General features: G+C 36.9%; 1 protein-coding gene across 1 annotated transcript in view; it reads right to left on the bottom strand.

Annotated features, from left to right (window-relative positions):
* The window catches only part of FGF14 (fibroblast growth factor 14), a 583,803-nt gene that overhangs the window by 268,015 nt on the left and 291,277 nt on the right, over positions 1-24,511 (bottom strand). The window lies entirely within an intron of this gene.

A 24,511-nucleotide genomic window follows, 5' to 3' on the forward strand; every position in this document is an offset into this window, starting at 1 on the left:
ATAATTGATATAATAATAATTCATGTAAGCCAAAGAAAGTTTCTGATTAAAAAACACAATTTTTTTTTCCATAATGGCCTACATACCTTTCACAGTAGTATTTTAGGTACATATTAACATTGAATCAGGGGAACACCCATCACCAACTATGTCCTCCCCCCATTCCAGTTCCCTTTCTACAACCCATATACCCCACCATCACCCCCCGGGCTGCTAGAGTAGGTGGACCCCTCTTTGTCTGGCTTACTATTAGTGATCACATATCTGTTTGGTCCTGGAACCCTCCCTTGTTTCCCCCTCTATTTAAGAGGTAGAGCTAGATAAATCGAGCTTTGTGGTTTTGTTTGAAGAAAAGAAAAGCAATAGATTGGGGTACAAAATAAGAGGAAAAAAATAAAAAAGAAGTCAAAAGTCAAATACTCTGAAAATGGCGAAGTCCCTCTAGAGGCTTCCAACCTCAGTTTGAGAGAGGATGTGAAAAGGTAATTGAAACACCACAACAATACAGAAAGAAATATCGAATTAAATAACCAGTGAGCACTACAGCAATAAAGACAGGCTCCGGGGCCGGGTAGGTGGCGCTGGAGGTAAGGTGTCTGCCTTGCAAGCGCTAGCCAAGGAAGGACCGCGGTTCGATCCCCCGGCGTCCCATATGGTCCCCCCAAGCCAGGGGCGATTTCTGAGCACATAGCCAGGAGTAACCCCTGAGCGTCAAACGGGTGTGGCCCAAAAACCAAAAAAAAAAAAAAAAAAAAAAAAAGACAGGCTCCATTTTAGGAGCAACATAACAACCAAGAACACCAACTACAGAAGATGGATTAAACGACACTGAAGAAGCATAACTGCTAAAACCACAAAGAAAGACTTCATTAGCTCCATTCCCTGAGCTGCACAGCCACCAAGATCTCTAGATACAGAGGTCTGATTTTACCATCCAAGACAAAGCAGAAGTCTTCCACACCCACGAAAGCAACAAGGGGAGAATAAATGATCATGCAAGGAGTCTAGAGTTAATCCCATGACAGTATACTTCAGGGGTGGAGAAATCCTGTATCTCCTAGGTCAAGGGAATTCCTTCTACAATATCCCCAATAGTTACTGTGCCTATGCAGGGGGAAAAAGAAAAGGAAAAAAAAAAGCACAAAACAATAATTTTTCCACATGTCTATTTATCTATTGATCGATTTTTTTTTTGACATCTTTATTTTGGTGTGGAGATTAAGGTTGATGTCTCCAATATTATTTTTTTTTATTTTGTCTTGTCTTTCGCTTTCTTTTTGCACTGGAGCATGATTTGATTGCAGCACCGAGACTATTGTGTGGTGCCTGTCTTAATATCAGTATATTTTAAATATTAATAGCACATATTACTTATTGGTAGAAAATGAGAAATAAAGTACAAATGAATAAAAGATTTCTAGAGGGGCTGGAGAGATAGCATGGAGATAATGTGTTTGCCTTGCATGCAGAAATACGGTGTTTTGAATTCCAGCATTCCATATGGTCCCCCGAGTCTGCCAGGAGCAATTTCTGGAGTAACCCCTGAGCGCTGCTGGGTGTGACCCAAAAACCAAAAAAAAAAAAAAAACAAAAAACAAAAACAAAAACAAAAACAAAAAATAATCACTTCTAGAAGCGGAGACTTAATTTGTGATTGCTGAAGTTGGATGGGGTGGTGGGGTAGATGCACTGATTGGTTAAGTGGACCAGAGCAATACAGTGACTAAAGCAAAACATAAAATTCTATCTATAGAATACGTAAGTGCTCGGGATGAAATATAGAGCATAAGAATGATAATGAATATTGTTCTATGTCATTTAAGAACACAGAACTTAAAATCTCAGGAGAAAATGTGACTATATATAGAGTGATGAATGTTAGCCAAATTTACTGTAGTAACCATTTTCAATATGTTCAAAACATAAAATCCTGTTGTGCACCTGAAATAAATGTAATGCTCTATGCCAACTCTATCTATTTTTAATGAAAGAAAACACAAGATATTTAGAAATTCTTCATTGAATGAAGTTAACTCTTCACTGGACATTGGGGGATGGATGAGAGAGACCCACACCTGCTGGGTCATCTCCCTGCTCGTTCCTGGAGGAAGTATTCTGAGAGGCAGCCTAGCTCTCAGGATAAGAACATGATCTTTCCTTGAATCTCCTCTAGCTTTCTTTCATTGGTTAGAGCAGATCAAATGGACTTCATGGTCCTCTTTTCACTTTGAGACATTTCTTTGGTTGTCTCAACTTCTTTCAATGGTTTTAACTGTGACCAGTCCATGCAGTTTCACAGTTTTCTTGACCTGTCCAGTTTCAGCATCTTGGTCCACATTGCACCTGAATGCCCCAAAGTGAGTTTACAGTGTCATCCCTCATTCTGATCAGAGCAACGTGTCCTTCTTGCTGCACCCCCAGGTAAGTGACAGAGTCACCATCCTCTGAACATAGACCCAGCACAAAACCCAAAACCAATCAATGGATTCTATCAACATCACTGCTTAAACACCTTTGCAACTTGCTCTTCTGTCTGTCTCTACAGTCCCACCTTGCTTTTTGCTCGCTTTGCCTTCAATTGGGATGACTGCCTGACCAGGGGTGTGTTCTGCTGGCTGCAGTCTAATACCTACCCTAAAGTAACAGTTTTCTTTTGGTTTTTGGGTCACACCCAGCAGCGCTCAGGAGTCACTCCTGGCTCTATGTTGAGGAATCACTCCTGGCAGGCTCTGGAGGCCATATGGAATGCAGGAATTCGAACCACTGTCCTGGTTGCAAGGCAAACGCCTTACCTCCATGCTATCTCTCCTGCCCAAGTAACAGTTTTCTAATTGCAAATCAAATCTCACCTTATTCACTCACTGAAATACTGAGTGGCTCCTTCTTTGGTATCTCAGTCCAGTGCTTGATTTGCAGCTTCCAAGGCTCAAACCTTGTATCATCTGAGTTTTATCTTCTGCCTCAAGCATGCATTGGCCAATCACTTAAGCCTAAAAACCATCTCCAAACATGCCTCATCATCTTCGATAACTGCCTAATTCCCTTTGATACTCTGTTCATTTGTACATACTTATCTCATGTGCCCACAAGGCTTATCCTGGTCTTAATGTCCCCTCAAAATCACTCAGCTATCTACAACACACCCACCAATAATAGTGACTGTTAGTATCTTGAATCATCCATTAACATTTAGTCATGCAAGAACTATAACTCTATGTGTATCTCTGTTTATTTCTCACATGTCATTGTGATGTTTGCCAGCAGAGAAGAAATATCATTTCTTCAATCCATAGCTCTTTAGATGTAAGACACAAGCATCTTCATTTGCATTTGTGCCCTAATCTAGAGTTGGAAGGAAGGAAAGAAGAGATGGGCCTGCCTCTGGGCTCATTGACTGTCATTATACCTACTACTTAAATCACTATGAAGTCCTCAGGGAAGTAAGGTTATGTGGTATTTGCTCTGATGTCCCCTTTGCTGGAGGAAGGGGCTAAGATCTAAGATATACAAGGTACTGACAGAACTTAACAACAGCAGCAACAAAAAAAATCTAATCCCATCAAAAAACATGGAAAAGAAATGAATAGACCTTTCTCAAAGAAGAAATACAGATGGCCAAAAGGCACATAAAAAAAAATGCTCCACATCACTAATCATCAGGGAGATGCAAATCAAAACAATGATGAGGAACAATCTCACGCTACAGAGACTAGCACACATCACAAAGAACAGGAACAATCAGTGCTGGCAGGGATGTGGAGAGAAAGGAACTCTCATTCACTGCTGGTGGGAATGCTGTTTAATTCAGCCTTTATGGAAAATGATACAAAGATTCCTTTAAAAACTGGAATCTGAGCTCCCCTATGATTCAGCTCTACCACTCCTAGGGGTATACCCTAGAAACACAAAAGCACAGTACAAAATTTCCTCTGCATGTCTATGTTTATTGCAACTCTATTTACAATAGCCAGATGCCCAACAACAGTAAGTGGCTAAAGAAAAACTGTGATAATGGAATACTAAGCAGCTGTCATGAAAATTAAGTCATGAAATTTCTCTATACATGGATGGATATTGAAACTATCATACTGAGTAAAATGAGTTAGAGAGAAAGATAGATACAGAATAATCTCACTCATTTGTGGGATTTAAGAAAAATAAAAAATCACATGGTAATAATATCCAGAGACAATAGAGATGAGGTTTGAAAGAACTAGTCCATGATCTGAAGCTTACTGCAAAGATTGGTGAATGCAGTTAGAGAAATAACTACACCAACAACTACCATGACAATGGTAGTGAGTGAAAGAAATAAAATGCCTGTCTCGAAGATAGACAGGGGGTGGGGGAGGAGGGAAATGGGGGCATTGGTGTTGGGAAGGTTGTACTTGTGAAGGGGGTGTATTTTTTTATGACTAAAACCCAACTACCAACATATTTGTAGCCATGGTGCTTAAATATATTCTTTTTTTGTTTGTTTGTTTTTGTTTTGGGGGGGCCACACCCAGTGATGCTCAGGGGTTACTCCTGGCTATGTGCTCAGAAATTGCTCCTGGCTCAGGGGACCATATGGGACATTGAGGATCGAACCCAGGTCCATCCTGGGTCAGCCACATGCAAGGCAAACACCCTACCACTGTGCTATAGCTCTGGCCCCATAAAGATATTAATTTTTAAAAAATGCAGTTTAAGTGGGAAAAAAGGAAGCTGAATTCTTTAGACTTTTAGGCTCCACCTTATCTCCACTGTCCCACTTAAATTCAATCCCAATTTTTCAACCAAAACTCTAAAGGAAGCTCTACAAATCTAACTCCCCTATCATATCAGAATCTATTTTCCTCATAGCACTCAAGGCAACCTAATAGCTCCTTATTAATCTAATAACTTAATGTCTGCCCTATTTAGAATCTAATTGGTCTGAGAACAGGGACCTTATCTTTTACATGGAAATCACTAAGTCCATAATACTGTTTGACACAGAGGAGGTAGGTAATAAATAACTGCTAAGTAAAGGCCTAGGCAGAGAGTGAATGATTCATTGCAATTATCTGTGGCCATGAACTTCCCTTGGTTGACAAGCTCTTAATGCCTCATGCAGTGCTGACTCAAACATTCTTCTTGAATGAAGGAAGGAATAAATGGATAGATGACAGGATGCATTCATCACCCATAAGGAATATATCCCAATTCAGTTAATGGAGTGCGTTAGACCTTGGGTAAATTCTTTCCATACATCAGTTTCTGCACATATGCTGAATCTTGGGATCATTATTTTCATAGTTCTGAGTTATTTTGCAGAGGTCCATGACCTTCCTCCATTTCCAACCATCTAATTTTATTATTGTTGGGTCTCAGCTACCAGCTCAGAATGTTTCTTGCCAAGAACGTGTTCAAAGCAGATGGACATGAAATCTGTAATGCTATAGTATTATTATTATTATTAATCATTATCATTATACTTATTAGAACTTGTTAAAAAAAAGGACATGGGACACTATAATAAAAATTGTGACACAAAAATGCACCCCGTGAAATCCCTGGTCATCCTATCACAAGTTCTGTTAGTGAAAATTCTGCTACTACATGTCTTATTTATAAAAATTCTGACTCAGGAAGTATTATTAGTTAAGTTACCAAGAGCTGCCTTACTTTCTAAATGTCTAAATATATATATATATATATATATATATATATATATATATATATATATATATATATATATATATATATATATATAAACCGGATAACATGAAAATAAATTCTAGACCCACCCAACCCCACTCCGAAGCTATTTCTATTAAAATTCTCAGTCACTGCAACAGAAAATTCACCAAGAAAAGGCCAACATTTTGTTTGTAAGTACTTTTTATTTGGTTGTTTTTGGGGGGGCCACAACTGGTGGCTCTGAGGGGTTACTCCTGGCTCTGCACTCAGAAGTTACTTCTGGTAGGTTTAGAGGACCATATAAAATGCCAGGGATAGAACCCAGGTGGGTCTCATGTAAGGCAAAGGCCCTACCCATTGTGCTATCACTCCAGCCACTGTAAATACTTTCTTATTAGAAAATAATTAGCTACTTCTCACAAAAAAACATTTTACTTTAGTCCATAAAGGCAAGAAAAAGTATAATTCTTTCATTTAAACAATAAAATCAGTTTCCTTTTATTTTTTTAGAAAAGGAAATATATAGAAGAAATACATATTAAAAGATAAAAATTAAAGCCATTATATTCTCTCCAGAGATTGCCATATATGCATCTTATATTTCATTCCCAATAAACACACACACGCATTAAAGTTGTTAAGTTTGATCATACAAGATAAAGAAGTTGTAACTGTTAGTTAGGAATATGTAGATCAGGGTGAAAATGGGTAGAGAACTGACTTGCCTTGCATGCTACCAACCTAGATTCTATCCCCAGAATTCATATCATTTTCCAAACTCACCAGGAATAACCCCTGAGCACTGTCAGGTGTGGCACAACAATGACAACAACAACCCAGATCTTGGGAATGGAGAGATAGTATGTGAGTATGGCAGTGGGTATGGCTCTTGCATTGCATGCAGTTGATCCAGGTTTGATCTCTAGTATCCCAAATGGTCCCCAAAACACCACCAGGAGTAACTCCTTAGTGCAAAGCCAGAAAAAACTTTGACCATCACTAGGTGTTGGCCTAAAACCAAGAATAACAGCAAAAGAATATTGAGATCCTCTAATACTCTGTTCTGGTCAAGTTTTCAATTAGCCTGGACCTGAATCATGACTGATTACTTTCACAAATCAGGATCTGTGCACAATGATATGGTGTTCTTTCTAGCCATGTCTCATTATAGATTGAAGTATTTTAAGTGTATTATAAATTGAATTATTTTTCAATCTCTGATAGTCTTTTTATATTATCTATATTGTAATTGTTTTTCTATATTATATTATCTATAATAATTTTTCAATCGACAACATTTCATATTGTATTGCTAAGGGATGCAGAATATTTTTCTCTTAACTCAAAAGACAAGCTTACAAAGAGAACCATTTGAGCAGAATTTATCTATGTCCTATCAAAGTCATGGTGAGTTAACAAGCAATATGGCCCAACTTGGTGATTCCTATAGTTAAATGTCTCACATACTCTGGAAAATAAAAATGGATGTTACCTCACATGCTGAAATCAAGAGAAACTAGACACAAGACACATGGAATGCAACTGAAGGAAGCCAAAATTCCAGGAAACTCTAAGCCATGTTGGAAGTAAACTGAAGAGCCAATGATCCCACAATCCTTTGCAGCTAGACCTAGAGGAAGTCCTCTGCATGGTCATCGTAGGGCAGTTATTTTCCTGAGGAAAGTGAGCCTTGGGAGTGCCTGAGTAACACTGGAAAGCAGAAGACTGTCATCAGGAGTGCCCACACTCAATGAAGGGAAAGGCAGAGGCGTCTTTGAAGGAAAAATAAGATCACCAAGATGCCCAAAATAGAAGTGGCCAAGAAAAAACAAAGAATACAAATCACAATTCGTAATGCAATTTTACAATAATGCAAATGTCTACACGCCCATATTTTTTTAAAACATGATTAACAAAGGGTTGATTTTATATAGAGGCTTCACTATTTATCAGCTACTGAAAGATGCCTAAAATACAATCACAAAAATATCAGAAGTAACAGTATAATAAAGTATGCATTACATTTGAAAGAAGATAATTTAGGAAAATTGCTTCCCTTCAAAAACAACAAAATTCTCTAAAGCAATTTTCCTAAACAATCTTACTGTATGAATATTTCAAAGAAGGAAAATCTAATGTTCAACTTTGTCTAACTAGACTATGCTTTTATTCACAGAATATCATTAATGTGTCATAAAATGTAGAATAAATCATTGCAGGACAAGTTTAGAACATGTTGCTTGAAACCAACTTTACTTGGAAAATATGTTCAAAATATGTCAAACTCAGAAAGTTAACATTGATATATCCCTATTCATAATATCAAAAGTATTGCAATAGAAATAGATATTTGTGTTATGAACTGGCAACATTGCTCTCAGTGCTGAACTATTACACAAAATGCCATTAATGTAATAAAATAAGGATGAATGTATTTTTACTGTATTTTTAGCTGACGATAAAGACAATGCAATGAAACATTATATATATATATATATATATATATATAAATTACAAAAATAAAAGGTCAAATTGGTCCTAGTTTGGGGATGTTGTTCTTGCAAACTTTACTCAAAGAAGATGACACACAGTGTATATAAAATTAAAATTACTTTTATTCTGACAGTCATTCTATTCCTATGTTAATTTTTCTGAATAAACAATGATTTTAGTGAAGAAATAATATTTGAGATGACTCTCAGAAAATAAATAAGTCACAACAAGGTGTAAAATTTGAAGATGGTTAAGTCACCAAAAAATCATTTTTACTACATTTATTTGTATTATATTTACTACAAATTGATTATCTTCAAGAAAAGTTTTAACTAAATAATAATAACATTTGGACACATATAAATGTCAAAAATATAATATATACAATACTTAAAATATATGTATTAAAATACATAAAACACAGGCTTAAAAGTTGCCTCAAAACCCAGCACATTTATATGACACACATGTCTGTTTCTTTTTTAAAGAAACTAAACACCAAAATGAAGAAAATAAAATAACTTTTTATCATACAGTATTGCCAGGTAAGATAATATATCATGTTTCTCTTTTCAAAAGAAAAATGGTTCTATAAAAGTAATTCCAAAAGTTTGAACACTGTTGTTTGTTCCAAATATAATTACTATTCAAATAATATTTTAGGAAGCTGGAGAGATAGTATGGAAATAGGGCGTTGGCCTTGCATGCAGAAGAACGGTGGTTCGAATCCTGGCATCCCGTATGGTCCCCCGAGCCTGCCAGGAGCTATTTCTGAGCATAGAGCCAAGAGTAACCCCTGAGTTCCACCAGGTGTGACCCCCCAAAAAAAATAAAACAACATTTCTCTTGCAATAGAGTCTTCCCAATTAAAATAAAAATTTAAAGTGATTCCAGAAGAGACAAGATAGCTTATGTTAAGGTATAGAAAAGCAAAATAAAATACTTTTATCCAAGTATACACTTGAGCAAAAATAGTACAGATAACAAAAAGCTACCTTAATTCTACCAGGAATTTACCAAATCCAGGAACATAATGATAAACTTTCAATCATTTAAACATTATTTTCCATGGAAATCTAACCTAATGAAGAGTATCCAGGCATTTCTGTTTACGAGAAATGAAAGGTAATTTTCATGATTAGCTTTTAAAGAGAGAAGCATAACTCTTTGGTATTTAACTATATTTTAGTTATAACTAGTTAAGGATGTCAGTTCATAATAATAATCCTAAATAATAGGTGAATAATAACACTTGTCTTAAAATATACCCCTGCTTTTCAGCAGGGGGTTATTAATGTATTATGAATCAATTCTAATTATCATGGTAGGATGCCCAGAATTTTAAATAGCTCACCCAAAAGAGTAATTCTTGTTTTTTGAAATCTAAGCTTAGTTCAATGTCTAATAAGTGATTTATCCTGTACTTAAAGTTCTTTATCATTGTGACTGTATAATATGATTTGAGAATGTCTCAAAAAGCTAATGTTTTTTTTTTCCTGACACCTAATTTGCATCATGATCTTAATATTCACTGGAAACAAATGAGAAGTTCAAAAATAGAAGTACCCCTAAAATTACCTTATCAATAACAATGCTGTTTTACCAAAGACAGTGAGCAATAAAGATAATAATGTGACAGGAATAATTGTTCTTTTTTCTTAACCATTGAATCCTTTGTACTTTTTGAAATTCACATTCACAAAGTCCCTGTCAAAAGATGCTACAGGGTGAAATAAATCATACAATAATATGCTTACAAATTTCCAGATGATATAATTCAACTTTTCCGAGAAGCATCTAGAAGAAAAAGTTCCTTTTATATGGTTTGTTTTTACTCTTTTTTTTTTCCTCATTCCTCACTCTCTCTTTCCCAACTCCAAATGTTTTTCTCTGACTATGGTGTAATTATTCCTGAGTCCTGGTTATGTCTTCATTAAAACCTGCCCTTAGTCTGGAGAATCATTGCTACTCTTAGGTCCTACTTTATCCCTTGATTACTGCAGAAACGTTTTAGATTTTGCTTCCATCTTATTCCTTCACCTCCGAATCATCCCACACTTCATGCTTGAATGGAACAGAATAGAAAACATTTAGAATGTGTCTTCTCAGGAGATGCATAGATAACTGTGGTTTGCAGAAATATGTATCTATTTAAAGCTGTGTACATTCTGACATTAATTTCTTCCCACATTATCTCCTCTCCTTCTATAATGAAGCTTTTTACCATTAACACATTCTCTAACTCACTTGAAACCCACACCTTTACTCAGATATCTAATGGAAGTTTTCCCCAAAAGCAGGTGTGTGAATGTGTGTGTGTGTGTGTAAATTATATAAATTGTATACGATCACCAACTACATAATTGACAAACCAAAACTGCCTTTTGGGGTTATTTTATACCATGTCATTTGGAAACATTGCCAGTGCTGATGAAAAAGACATAATGATAAACTTTCATTGCTCTGTGACACACTGTTGAAAACCTGCTCTCTTAATAGTGTGCTGCCATAGGAATTGTTTCCTCTTTCACTCTATGAGTAATTTTTGATAATGAAATCAAATAAAGCAGTGAGTTATTGTGGACTATATGATGTATATGAGAGACCTATTGAAAGAAGACATCTTTTTAAACAGTGCTTAATTACTTTTATTTACAATACTGTTTTCATATCCTGTGCTTGTGATTGATGCCATAAAGACACAATCATACCAATGTCAATCTCAGTTCACAATGGATTCCAAGGATCATGTTTTATTATCAGGAAAACAAATGAGTCAACCTAAGGAGGGAAGTATATGTGATTACGTGACTTTTGACGTGAAAGAAAGACCTTGCACCAAAACTAAAATCAGCCTAGTTCCTCTCTAAAACATAGATAAGTATCACAGGTGGAGAAAAGTAACTAAAAGAGTAATGAATCCTTGATATCGAAAACTTTTGTATGTAGATTGTAGATGTTGAAACAGCAGGCAGAAATAATCAGCCAAACTCTAGGGATTGTTCAAATACTCTTTGTATATAATAATAATAATAATAATAATAATAATAATAATAATAATAATAATAATAAAAGCTATTCAAACAATCTTTCTGTTATCCACATAACTCATAGGAAAATGTATTTTAAGGAAGTTTGAGGTTCACGACCTGATGCCCCCAAGTATCTTCAGGGATATTCGGCTTTAAATGAGTGAGAGCAATCTATCTGATATATTGCTTGTCTTAGTTTTACTTTTTCCACTGGTGCCTCTCTCTTTACTATTTCTTCAATGTTTCTTTCATCCTCCTGAGATATTTCAAAACCCTCATGTCAAGACTTGTTAACAACAAAAACTCTCTCCTTCAAGAAATTGAAAACATCAATTCATCTTGCTAACTGTAGAAGAGCAATGATCTCAACTGTTATAGAAAGGGATCAACTTATCTCACCCCTTCTGCTTCCCAGCTTTGTCCACTAATACTAATGACTCCATACAGATTCCTCCTATTTTATTTTTCCTATTTTATTCTCCATCTCTCTTTAGATGGTCTAGGTGGGTAATAAAGTGACAAATCATTTTCATTTACATTAAAGGTAAGGCAGTTTAACCAAGCCTACATTACCAATTTAGTATAATGGGAATAACATGCTTGAAAATAGACTTGCCTTTGTGAGCATGTGTGTGTGTGTGTGTGTGTGTGTGTGTGTGTGTGTGTGTATACATATACACATGGGGCTCTTGTCACTCATCCGACACAAACTAAAAATTCTTTTTGCTCTTCATGCAAACTATTGCAAAGTAAGAAGAAAATCCTGAGGTACGAGGAGAACCTACTTTCAAAAAAATGCAAGTAAAATGTAAATAGCACATTTGTAATAAAACAGAAAATAAAACAGCAGACAAAGGTAGGTAACATGTATGAGAAACAGAAGAGACACAAACAGTGAAAAAATGATTACATTTCAGGACACAGAATTCTGTGTCCCCTCTTCTTTGAAGGCAGCAAAGAGTAATAGCATCGACTCTCAGGAACAAAATCACTGGTACAGAGCTAAACCGACAGCCCCATAACTAGGACTGTCAGGTAAAGAAATGCTGATTTGTAAATAATAAAGTAAAAAGGCCTGAAGCAATAAAGGGTAGAGACCAAAATAACATCTCAGAAATACAGGATTGCCGAGGAATCATCCAGTAGGAAGCAACTGTGGAGTGCAGAGGGTAAGGCCTTGCATGGGGCAGACCCAGGTTTGATTCCTGGCCCAGCAGAAGTAACCCCTGAGCTCAGAACTAATTAAGTCCTGATCACTCTGGATGTTGGCCCCAAACGAAGCAAAAAATAGAGGTAGCAATGAAAAGTCTTTTCCATAATAGATATAAAGTCATTTGTGAATGAATTTTAGAAGTTCCAAACAAAACACAACCTTCTAATACTATCAAGCAACTAATATAGAACAATGGGGCGATATTGTTTTTTAGCAACATCTTTAAGGCAAAGCTTCTACAACTCAATTTTACACACAGTCACGTTGCTTGATTGTGTGAGAGAAACGGAGGGATGCTTTTAGATGCACAAGGCATGGATAACATATCATTCATTTACACTTCTTGAAATTAAATTTCTGAAACCTCACTAAGATGATAGAAAAATAGAAACAATAAACTTAGGGGAATAAAGTTGCAAATTGAGGTCTTGAAAGTAAATCATTTACTCTGGAAGGCCTGTGATATTTATGTGCAAATTGATTGATGGAAAGTAGTAGGGAGAGGTGAGATTTGGGGCAAACTGGAAATCTCCCTTAATGCTCCACCTTAAGATCACCCAAGTCTAATGCTAAAAATACACTCACTGTTTTCTAGAGACCCAGCCTAATTGATCTCTGCAATGGAACATACTTGCTTTTTTTCCTTCATGCTATCACAGGCAAAACTCAGCTGCCTCCACTGGGATTCTCTGGAGAATTTTAAGACCATTTAGCAATACTTGAAGCAGTAAAGAACTCAAATTAACCCTGTTCAACAAACACACTAATGCTACCAACCAACTGGTCTCAGAACAAACCTTTTACCTTTACAGTTCATGAGAAAGTTGGAATCACTTTTGATGATTATGTATTATAGAAACCAAAAAAAAAAAATCTCAAAAATAAACTTCAACTTTTTTTTAACAATATGATATGTGCTCTTTAAGTCAAAGAAATATATTTTTTACAGAAAATAAGATGCTGAATAAACTTTGAATTTCAGATAAGCAACGGGTACACTTCAAAGTGTCTAAAATGGCATTTCGGTAATTTTATCACTCTAAAACTTGAAGAGAGACTTGATGGTGTGTAGCATGAAATAATTAACGATGGAGCTGGATGGTGGTGGATGGCGATGGATTTGTTTCTGCCATCCCAGGCCACGTGGCTCAGCAACCCCCATGAACTGGCAGGTTCCAGGCCCAGGTGAAAGGCGTAATGAAGACTCACTCACAGGCAGGCCTCAGGAACCATCAGCTTTATTCAGGCCCTAGCCACCACGTGTGTGTGTCCTACTCATAACCTTTCAAGCACTAGTTATTCTTGGCCTTGCATCTTAAACTCCTTTCAGCCATCTTCCCTTTGGGCTCCATGCTGGTTCAAGACCAGAACACAGAAACCCAAAGCCAGTGAGCTCAGCAGGGCCGAAAAGGCAAAGAGCCAAAAGCCCGAATTTCCTCGGTCCAAGCCTTATCTAACTTTTCCAAGACCCCTCCCAGGAATGGGAGGGTCTTGCAGGTAATGTTACACCTACTATCTGGTTTCCAAGACCCCTCCCAGAAATGGGTGGGTCTTAGGTATCTACACCAACAATGGTGAAAGATTCACTAATTCTCAGGCTCCAGAACCAGAAAGCTCAAGGTCTGAATTCAATGCACTGTGTCATCTATTGCTTCCCTACAGCAGGAGAAATTCCGATTGTTGGAAGTAACTGAGCCAATGGATATAGGACTCTATTAATGCATTAGTCATCACAAATCCTGAAAAATATTAAGTGGATCAGAGATAGGCTGGAAACTCAGTCTATGTGCAAGATCAGAGGTCAGCAGAGCACAAAAGAAGCTGCATCTTGACAGAACTGGATTATGAGACAATAAAATAATTAGCAATCTGTTTAAGTTCACTTCTGGTAGTGATCTACCGAGTGGGTGGGTAGTGAGAGCACACAATGGAAATAAGCTAAAGTTTCCAGGAAATGGAAACTTGAAGTGATGCCTTAGTGGTTTTACTGACAATGATTTGAGGTTTTTAAATAAAAATTGAGATGCATTCTTTTTTTTTTTGGTTTTTCGGGCCACACCCATTTGATGCTCGGGGATTACTCCTGGCTAAGTGCTCAGAAATTGCCCCTGGCTTGGGGGGATCATATGGGACGTCGGGGGGTCAAACTGCTGTCCTTCCATGGCTAGTGCTTGCAAAGCAGACACCTTACCTCTAGTGCCACCTCACCAGCCCCGAGATGCATACTGCTTTGATACCAACAAGTGCCAGTTGATCTGACATCCTGACAATGAGGAAATGGCAACAAGTTGGTCTAAGAGCAGGTTGTCTTACCTTACCACCTAACAATAAAATGAAATCAGAAGACAGGTCATCCTTTGATCTATGCAAAAGATGGCTAACTACAGAAGACTGACTGTGACAACCATGACTGGGCAGAATGTGTCCTTGGATCAATATAAAAGACCCTAGTTTAGGTTTTGGCCTACGACCTGTACAACAATTAATGTCTCTAATTCCAGAGGTCTGACTGAGACAACTGCAACTGAGCAGAACTTCTAGAAACATAATGAAAGTCTGTATCCTAGGCTTCGCCCTAGGATCAGTGCAAAAACCAAGACCACCAACTACAGAAGATTGATTAAAACAATAGTGATGGAAAAGAACTTCTAGAATCGTAAAGAAAGACTCCACCCTAGGCTCCATCCTATGATTTGTGAAAATAACAAGATCTCAAGTTATAGAGGCCTGATTTTATCATCCACGACTGATCTTAGTCTCTCCCATCTTAGTCTCATCCATCTTAGTCTCTCCCCTAGGTCCTTTTGTGATGTCTGGAAACTGGAAAGTTTCCAGACATCACAAAAGGACCTAGGGGAGAGACTAAGAGCATGTACGGACCCTGTAGTTATTCCCATGACAGTATACTTCAAGGATGTCTGGAAAGTTTCCAGACATCACAAAAGGACCTAGGGGAGAGACTAAGAGCATGTACGGACCCTGTAGTTATTCCCATGACAGTATACTTCAAGGCTGAAGAAACCCTGTATCTCTTAGGCCAAGGGAATTTCCTTTATAATCTCTCAATATTTACTGTGCTATGCAAAAAAAAAGCATAAATTAATTTTTTGTTACTGTTGTTGTTGCTTGTTTGTATTTTGTTTTGGATTTTGGTTTTTGTGCTTTGTTTTGTTTTTATCTTAGTACTGTGGTTATTGTTTGTTTGTTGTCTTTATTGCTGTGGTGCTTTTTTGTGTGGTTTTTTGTTTGATCATTTTTTTTTTTTGTATTCTTGTTATGTTTTTCTTCCTTTTTCCCTTTCTTCTCTTTTTGGATCACACCTGTCAGTGCTCAGGGGTAACTCCTGGCTCTGCGCTCAGAAATAGCTCCTGGCAGGCTTGGAAGACCATATGGGATGCTGGGATTCATTCTTCTGCATGCAAGGCAAATGCCTTACCTCCATGTTATCTCTCCTGCCCTTTCTTTCTTCTCTTAAATTGATATTTATAGCCTCTAAAAGGACTCCTCCCGTTTTTGTCTTTTTTTTTTTTGCTTCATTGATTTTTGTCCCCATTTTTCTCTTTTTCTTTTTCCTTTCCTTCTAACAGAACCACATAACTTGAACCATCTTGCTCTGCCTCACAAATTGAGGGGGAAATGATGGAGGGTACTAAAACCATGAACATGTCATATCGAGTAGAAATAAAAAATGATCAGATTTAAACACCAAACCTAAAGCCAAGGACAACAGAATTGAAGCCCAATTTACAACAAGCTAGACACAGAGGGGACCACTTATACTAGCAGCCCCAGGGCAAAAGAGGGGAATACGGGATACATGCTGGGAACAGGGGTGGAGAAAGGACAACATTGGTGGTGGGAATGCCCCTGATTCAATGTCACTATGTACCTAAAATATTACTGTGAAATATTTTTAATCCACTGTGGTCAAAATAAAAATTATTTTAAAAAATTGAGATATAAGGTATTTTAACAATTACCTTGAGGATCTTCCTTATGAGCTTTGGAGCATGGTACAGAGTTCTGAATGACATACAAATAATGTCTGCACCAATTATTCTCTATTGGATGTCCCATATTAACCATCATCTATCTTTACTCTATCTGTTCAAACTCTAGCTTCAGAGTGAGATAAAATCCAGACCAGCTGTTATATCTGGACTTCTCTCTCTCACCTCTCTCTCTCTCTCTCTCTCTCTCTCTCTCTCTCTCTCTCTCTCTATCTATCTATCTCTCTCTCTCTCATTTAGCAACAGTTTAGTCTTCCTGCAGAGAATGGTGGCATGGGCTAAAGATCTATTATGGAAGTGATGAGAACTTGCCTCATTCTCGACATTGCTAAAAGCACCCAGGTCCCATCTCAGTGAATACAGTTTGGGGATGTTGGCCATATCTGTTTCTCTAACCCTCTTGGATGAAATAGATACTCACAGACAAACCATCTCTACAAGTCTACTGGGACCACCCTCAGCGCTTCCACATATGCTTGTTCACTCTCTGACAGCTGGTTCCCCCTGGGAGCTATTTTCTCTTTTTACAAGACTGGCAAAGCTAAATATTACTCTCGCAATGTTCTCCCCTAGCTCCTTCCAAAATCTAGCCATTGATGTTCCAAACTGGTATGCACTGTTTGGGAAGACGGTGCTATTTTAGAATGTGTTATGAGTGATTAAGACCCAAAAGGATAAACGTTAGTGTCTTATCAGCCTCATTCCCTCCCTCTAGAACAGATTCTCAATCCAATGAGAGCAAGATGGACCCTGCACAGAGCTCCTCTCTTTCAGGTAGAGCACTGACACCTCAACCACAAAGTTTGAGCATCAACAGTGAGGGAGAATATTAAGGGACCCCAAACATAAATCATTAAGGCATATTTTGGTCTTCACTGGAGCTGAAACACTGCTTCTCTTCTCTTATATTCTTTAGTTCTGTGAACTTCCTCATCTGGCGAATCTCCCTGGTGTTTGTTGAGTAGCTCCAGCAACATTTTCTAACAACATCTACTAAACACAATTCCTCTACCTTTTCTATATGACCCTTTTAAATTGACGCCGGTGTTCATGATGGTCATATTCTCCCTTCATTATTATAAATATCCTATACTTTTATTATGTACTTTAATATGAATGCATGCCTTTATAGTCATACATCTAAAACTGCAAACTCTTGGTGCAGGAATAATATACTCAAATTCTTAGTAGTTTTATGTAGATGTATATATTAAAATATGAATGGTAAACATATTTAAAACTACAATGAGCATCCAAGTACAAAATTATGTTTCCAGTTTCAGTACCTATAAATGGAATTGCATGCATGCAGCAGTATTTTATTTAACAGAAATCTCTAAAATAACAAAGTGGTTTGAAAATTAGCTGTAATTACTTAAGCAGTCAAAACCAGCGAAGCAAAATATTTTACATCAGAATGTTATGAATCTGTGCATTCTGTTTTATGCATATGTATATATGGACTGTATTTAAAATCAACACCAAGAAAGTCATGGTGTGACTTCAGCATGGAAAACGAAGAAACAAATTAGGACTGACCACAGCATTTAATCAAAACACTCTCTGAGAATGTGACATAGATAAAAGTGAGAAATTATTGTGAAATGCTATTATCTCATAGAAGGGGCTCCAAAGGAAATATTTTAATATGGATAAAATATATTAACTCAGTTGGGCCTTCGCTAAAGTTATTCCTTAGCATTTCCAAAGCAAAGCCTCAAAAGCATTCTTCTTATGTTAGATTATGTCCAGTACAGAAGAGAAAACTAAAATCTGTGAAAAGAAAAAAGAAAAAAACAGAATTGGCAATTGCCAAATGATTCTGATCCATTAGGCCACTGGGGGAGGTGTTGGGCACTTGGGTGGAAGGTGGTAATGATATCCATCAACTTCATAAACATTAACACCATTTTAACCATGCTATCTATGCTAGAGTAATTTTTAAAATTTCTTTTAAATGATTATTTAAAATAATCAACTCAAAATAATGGGCCAGTCTCTTAGAATATCTACCTCAGTGATTTATTTAATAGTTTAAAATCTATTTTTATTTTCTTTTTAATAATATATTTATGTAAGCGCCATGATTACAAACACATTTGTAGATTTTGTAGCATTTTAAAAACAGAAATTAAAAAAATAAAAATAAAATCTGTGTTTCTAGTTTAATATCAGTTTTCAGGAAAGACATCTGTACTCCTATGTTCATGGCAGCGTTTTATCACAAGAACCAAAATCTGGAAAAAACCCATGTGTCCAAGACAAGATGAGTGGGTGCGTAAACAATGGTACAAATATGTAATGGAATACTGCTTGGCTAGAGTAGAGAAGGGTCTACTGTGAAAGGGACATGTATGGCACTGCTTTGTTAATATTTTTGCAAACCAAAATGTCAAAAAAAAAAAAAAGGAGGGAGAGACAGACAGACAGACAGACAGACAGACAGACAGAGACAGATAAAAAGAAAGAAGTAAAATGCCTGCCCCAGAAGCAGGCAGGGAATGGTGGGTGGAAGCGAAGAGGGCCTGGGGAGGGTAAGAGGGGGAAACAGTTAACGTTGGTAGAAGGAAATGCACATTAGTGAAGGTAGTTATACATTATATGACTATAACTCAATCATGAACCACTTTACCTGAATAAAAAAATTGTAGCATGAACAATCTTGTAACCATGGTGTTTTAAAAAAAAAGTCAGGAGGAGAAAGATAAATACTATCTATTCTTCTCATATGTGGTATATAAAGAGAAAAAGTAATGAAGTATCCAATGACCAATGAAAGTAGATAATGACCAATGAAAACAAAACCTTAGACTGAGCACAGAATTAAATTTTCCAAGTGGGCAGGGAGTAGATTGAAAGGGTCCAATGGACAATGGTAGAAACATGTTTGCTATTTTGGTGATGAGTATGGTATGGTAATATTGTATCTCTCAAGCATATAAATGGTTTACATTAGTATAAAACATGTTACCTCAATTAAAAATAAATTATAATTAAAAAGATGAAATTACATATTTTATATATTATATATTATATTATTATATTATAATAAATTATTCAGGAGTTAAATTATTCAGTTAAATTATTCAGGAGAGAGACAGACACAAAATTATCCCTTTCATATGTGGGATATAAAGGAGTGAAATAGAATTATAACTAATACCCAATGGTAACAGATGCTGAGAATAAATTTTTAGTGGAAAGTTTACCACTGGAGGGAAGGGGAAGACTAGGTCCCTCTTGGCTCACATGGTTGATAGTTCAGTTGAGGCCCAAAGGCCACAGAGTTGGCTGGGCCCAGCAGAGGTTTATCCAGAAGACCCCAGCCATACTCAGGGAAACTCAGATCTGTAACCTGAGGGCAAGGGGAGGAGGCCCACATGGTGCTGGGCATTATCCGTTCACCCCCATACTATCTTTCCAATGCACAAAGAACATTCCAACTAATAAGAATTTTCAAGTTGTTTTCTTTACCTTTTTTCCTAATAGACATTTCAGGAGAAAAAAAACAAAAAAGAAAATTTCAAACTGGGGGCCGGAGAGATAGCATGGAGGTAAAGTGTTTGCCTTTCATGCAGGAGGTCATCGGTTCGAATTCCGCACCCCATATGGTCCCCTGTGCCTCCCAGGAGCAATTTCTGAGCCTGGAGCCAGGAATAACCCCTGAGCACTGCCGGGTGTGACCCAAAAACCACTAAAAAAAAGAAAATTCAAACTGGTCATTTAAATGTCTTATGTGACCTGTGATCATTTTCAAGCAAGGGAATAAAATAAGGACTTATTCTGATGCTTAGAGGCAAATAAGATCAGCTTAATAACAGTATGAGTTATATATAGTCAAGGGAAGAAGGAGTTTTTCAGGCAATCAAGGTAAAGAAATGGCAACCCGAAAGACTCTGAAGATGTATTCCCCAGATAACTGAGAGTCAAAATCAGCACCAGAGAAATGCAGGTGTGAATTTTCTCATTAGCATGCTAGATGGATTGCTTTTTAAGTGAAATGATTGTTGATTGTGAAGGTCCTCACAAGGAAGAGTGAAACTGTCAGAAGTGCCCCCCCCCCATACCCATCAGTACTGGTTTCCAAGTCTTCCTAAGCTTGATTGTTGGTGTTTAATCTTTGAGTGGAAAGTTTCCTCAACACTCCAAACATTGATGCTTTGAAAGCAGTTGTTAATTCTCAAAGGCAAGGCTAATACGAAACCAAGCAAAACTTCAGGGAAGATGAAGAAGTAGTCATCTTGCCCTGAAGTCTTACCTGCCTTTCTCTGCTCTCCCTATCATGCACTCTCTCCACATATTAATCAGGTAGGCTCAACTCTATTTTAATTGAGGCTAAGTTTCTCTTTCTCTCCTTGCCTGCCGATGTTCCCTGTGTGTTTGTATGTGTGTATTGAGTATTTTTGTGTGGTGTGTGTTATGATATCTTAGGTGTGTGACTTTCTGGTACATGATGTGCTCTATATATGTATATGATGCATGTTTTTATTCTTCTGAGGAAGAATAGAGTTATCATGTATGAAAATCCATATATGTATCACAGACATTTTTTTTTATTTATTTGGCTTTTGTGGGGGTGTTTATTTGGAAGGGAGACAGCCCAAAACTGCAATGGTCTGGAATAACTCCTGGCTCTGTGCTTGGAGATCACTGGTGGGGCTCGGAAGGCCCAGTGAAGTGCCAGGAATCCAACCTTGGTCAGCCATGTGAAAGGCAACAGCCTACCCATTAGATACTGCTCATTATCTAAGTTCATTTATTTGGAAATCAGCCCTAAAGGAATGCTCTTTTGTTCAGAATTCTTCAACAGATAATTGCTAGAGACATGATTTGGCCTAACTCTTGTGATTTACCATGCTTTATGCCTTTTTTTTCTATACCAATTACTGTTTCTATTGGAACTAAAATAGTGGCAGTAAGATCAGTGCATTTTCTTGTTCGTTATGTAAAAGAAAATAAGATCAACAGCAGATGAAATAAACAGTTAAGAGGACAATCTGACACAGTCAATTTCCTTATTTGAAACCAGAAGAAAAAAAATAATTTACTAATTTTTCTGCCACTATATAATACTAGGAAGTCAAAAGTTTGTTGTGTTCCTATAAGTAAGCATTCTTTAATGAAATGAAACATCTGGGTACCCAGCAACCATGAAGGAAACTAATAATCTACTTCTCTAGTTCTTGGAAATTCAGAGGAACCATAGAGAATGTTCTTCCTGAATTTAAGAAAGATACAGATCTGAATCTTGACTTGGAAGCCACATTTCCTAACACAAGGAAGACTGCAGAGTAAGTGCAACAGATGCTAGAAAGAATCTCTCGTTTCCATTCCTGGAATTGTGTTTGAGCAGCTGTCATGAAAGTCAAATCTCTAATAGTTCTACACTCCTATTATGTAAATGAAAGCCTCAACTACATGCTAGTTTACTGTGTATTTATTGGCTCCAGAGCAGGCAAAAGGCAGCTACTGGGTTGTAAGACACAGAGAGAATGAACCAGCTTTGAGAAAGACTTTAACTACAAGTCGTTCTAAATAAGAATCTTTATTAAAAACTAAAGATGCTACTTTTCCTAAATTTCTTGAGCTATAGCAACATTCATCTGATTTCATCACAAATTAAATGCAAACTCTTTAGAGTGAAGCGTTTCCTCTGGTCTTCCTTTGTCGTCAATTCTCTCTCATTTTACAAATAAGGATATATAGAAAGGACTTTCTCAAATAGTCAAAAGAAACAAAAAAGCAACAACCCATCAAAACAAAAATTTTGTGAATAGAAAATGGGGTTGATTCACTTTCCATATTGGCTTGGGAAAATCCTTTTTTTTTTCAAGCTTTAGACTTCAAAAATATTAAAATGTATTCAAAAATCACTAATTTACCTTCCCCAAAACTTAAGGATAAGGACAGTCTTCTTCAGTTTACCTGTCCCCAAAAGCCTAACCCTTACCTGTTTAGGTGAGCAGATAGCACAGAATGTGCCTCAAAGTCAATCCATGTGGAAATGTTAATATTCATTTCTCACCAGTAATTTTCAACTCAACCTTCCTAAAAACCTGTTTCCTTTTGCTCTTTAGAAAGTATCTGTCGGGCCCGGAGAGATAGCACAGCGGTGTTTGCCTTGCAAGCAGCCGATCCAGGACCTAAGGTGGTTGGTTCGAATCCCGGTGTCCCATATGGTCCCCCGTGCCTGCCAGGAGCTATTTCTGAGCAGACAGCCAGGAGTAACCCCTGAGCACTGCCGCCGGGTGTGGCCCAAAAACAAAAACAAAAAACAAAAAACAAAAAAAAAAAGTATCTGTCATGAGGCAAGAGCAATAGTACAGCAGATAAGGTGTTTGTCTTGTAATGGCTTACCTGGCTTCCATCCCTGACACCCTGTGTGATTCCCCAAACTCCATCAGGAGTAATTCCTGAGTACAGAGCCAGGAGAAAACCCTGAGCACTACAGGGTGTGGCCCAAAAACAAAAACAAAAATATCAGTCATGCAACCATGTAGATTGGTAGATGCCCTGAGGTCATGAGATTCCATCTTCTAATCACTGTGCTGGTTGCCATGGAAGCTCTATCTTAACCCACCCCATGTCTCTGCCCTCTGCAGCAGAGGGACCAGAACTTTGCACTTAAAATAAGACATTTTAGATAAAATGTGTGATTAGAAATTGGGGTTTATTTGCTTTGCATTTTGGTTTGGGCTTTACTGTATACGACACATAGCCATGGTGGCCACTCAACCAGAAACCAAGAAATTAAGAGACAGTGGTTGTTTCTTAATATTTTGTATAATTTTCTTTTAGCATTTTTAATTCTAACAAACTTTCCAATTACTGCTAAGTGTGGAGAAATAATAGAAATGATAATTTTTCTATCCAGAGAATGTTTGTTATTCTATATTAGTAAAATGGATCCCTCTTATTTCTCTTTTGTTGGAGGACAAGATTTGGGGTCTACATCAGAGCTTGTTCCTCATTCTGGTGGTGCTCAGAAGACCATATATGATACCAGGAATTGAACCCAGGACTACTTCATGAAAGGCAAGTATCCTACCCATTATATTATCCTGGGTACTACCCTACACATTGTATTCCCTGGCCATGAATATGGATCTCAAAGTTGTGATCCATCTCAAATTTTATACTCTAACACATATAAACTATGAATTTATTGTAAACATAGTTTTATGTTAAGCTATGCACTACTTATGATCCATGTATTATGAACAATGTATCATGTACTATGATCTGTGACTAGAATAGGCTAGAGTTAAAATTTGGTAAGCATAATTAGGACATTTAAGAAAATTAAATTCACCAAAGGAGTGTTCTTTTTTGCTATAGTATGTAATATCATTTAGATCATAAATATAGACTTCTAAACTTTTAGTTCAAGATACTTCACTGCACTATTTTGTTTTTGAGAAATCAGGGTCAGTCCATAAAGTGTACTTGGACTACACCTGGAAAATAGAAATGTGGGTTAGCTCCTAGAATGTAAGGGTTTGAGATTCTAATATTTAGTGTTTAGAAACATCTTTATCTTACTAAAAAATATACTTGTTTATGCCGTAAAAACTCTTCTAGCAGCTGCAGAACTATAGAAAAGAGTCACAATGGCCAAGTATCAACAAACACTTTTGCATAAACTCATGCCATTCTCTCAATTATCACTGAGGCAATATAGTTTTTTATTTATATTTACAGTTTAGAAAACTGAAACACAAATTTATAGAATTTTTACTTAGAATTTGCATCATAGCCAGCAGGAATTTAGACTATTTCTTTAATTACCAAATTTAAGTGGATATTTAGGGATCCTCTTACTGTTGCCAATGGTAAAACCAATCACCTCCCAAGATACAGCCTTAAAAAGACTTTTTCACCAACCAAAAGGCAGGAAGACTGGAGGCTTTTTCAAGATGATTTAGAAGGAACAAAAAGTCTTGAGAGAAATAAAAAAGGCCACTGAAGTTCAAAAAATTCTTTTTTTTTCCCACAAAGCAAAAAGAATTCTTATCGACACAGAGAAACCCAAGGTGGGCTGCAAGTGGGATGCAGCTTGGAAAAATCCTATATACATTTTCATAAGTCAGGGGATACTT

Source organism: Suncus etruscus, chromosome 8 (genome assembly GCF_024139225.1).
Source record: "Suncus etruscus isolate mSunEtr1 chromosome 8, mSunEtr1.pri.cur, whole genome shotgun sequence".
Taxonomy (NCBI): domain Eukaryota; kingdom Metazoa; phylum Chordata; class Mammalia; order Eulipotyphla; family Soricidae; genus Suncus; species Suncus etruscus.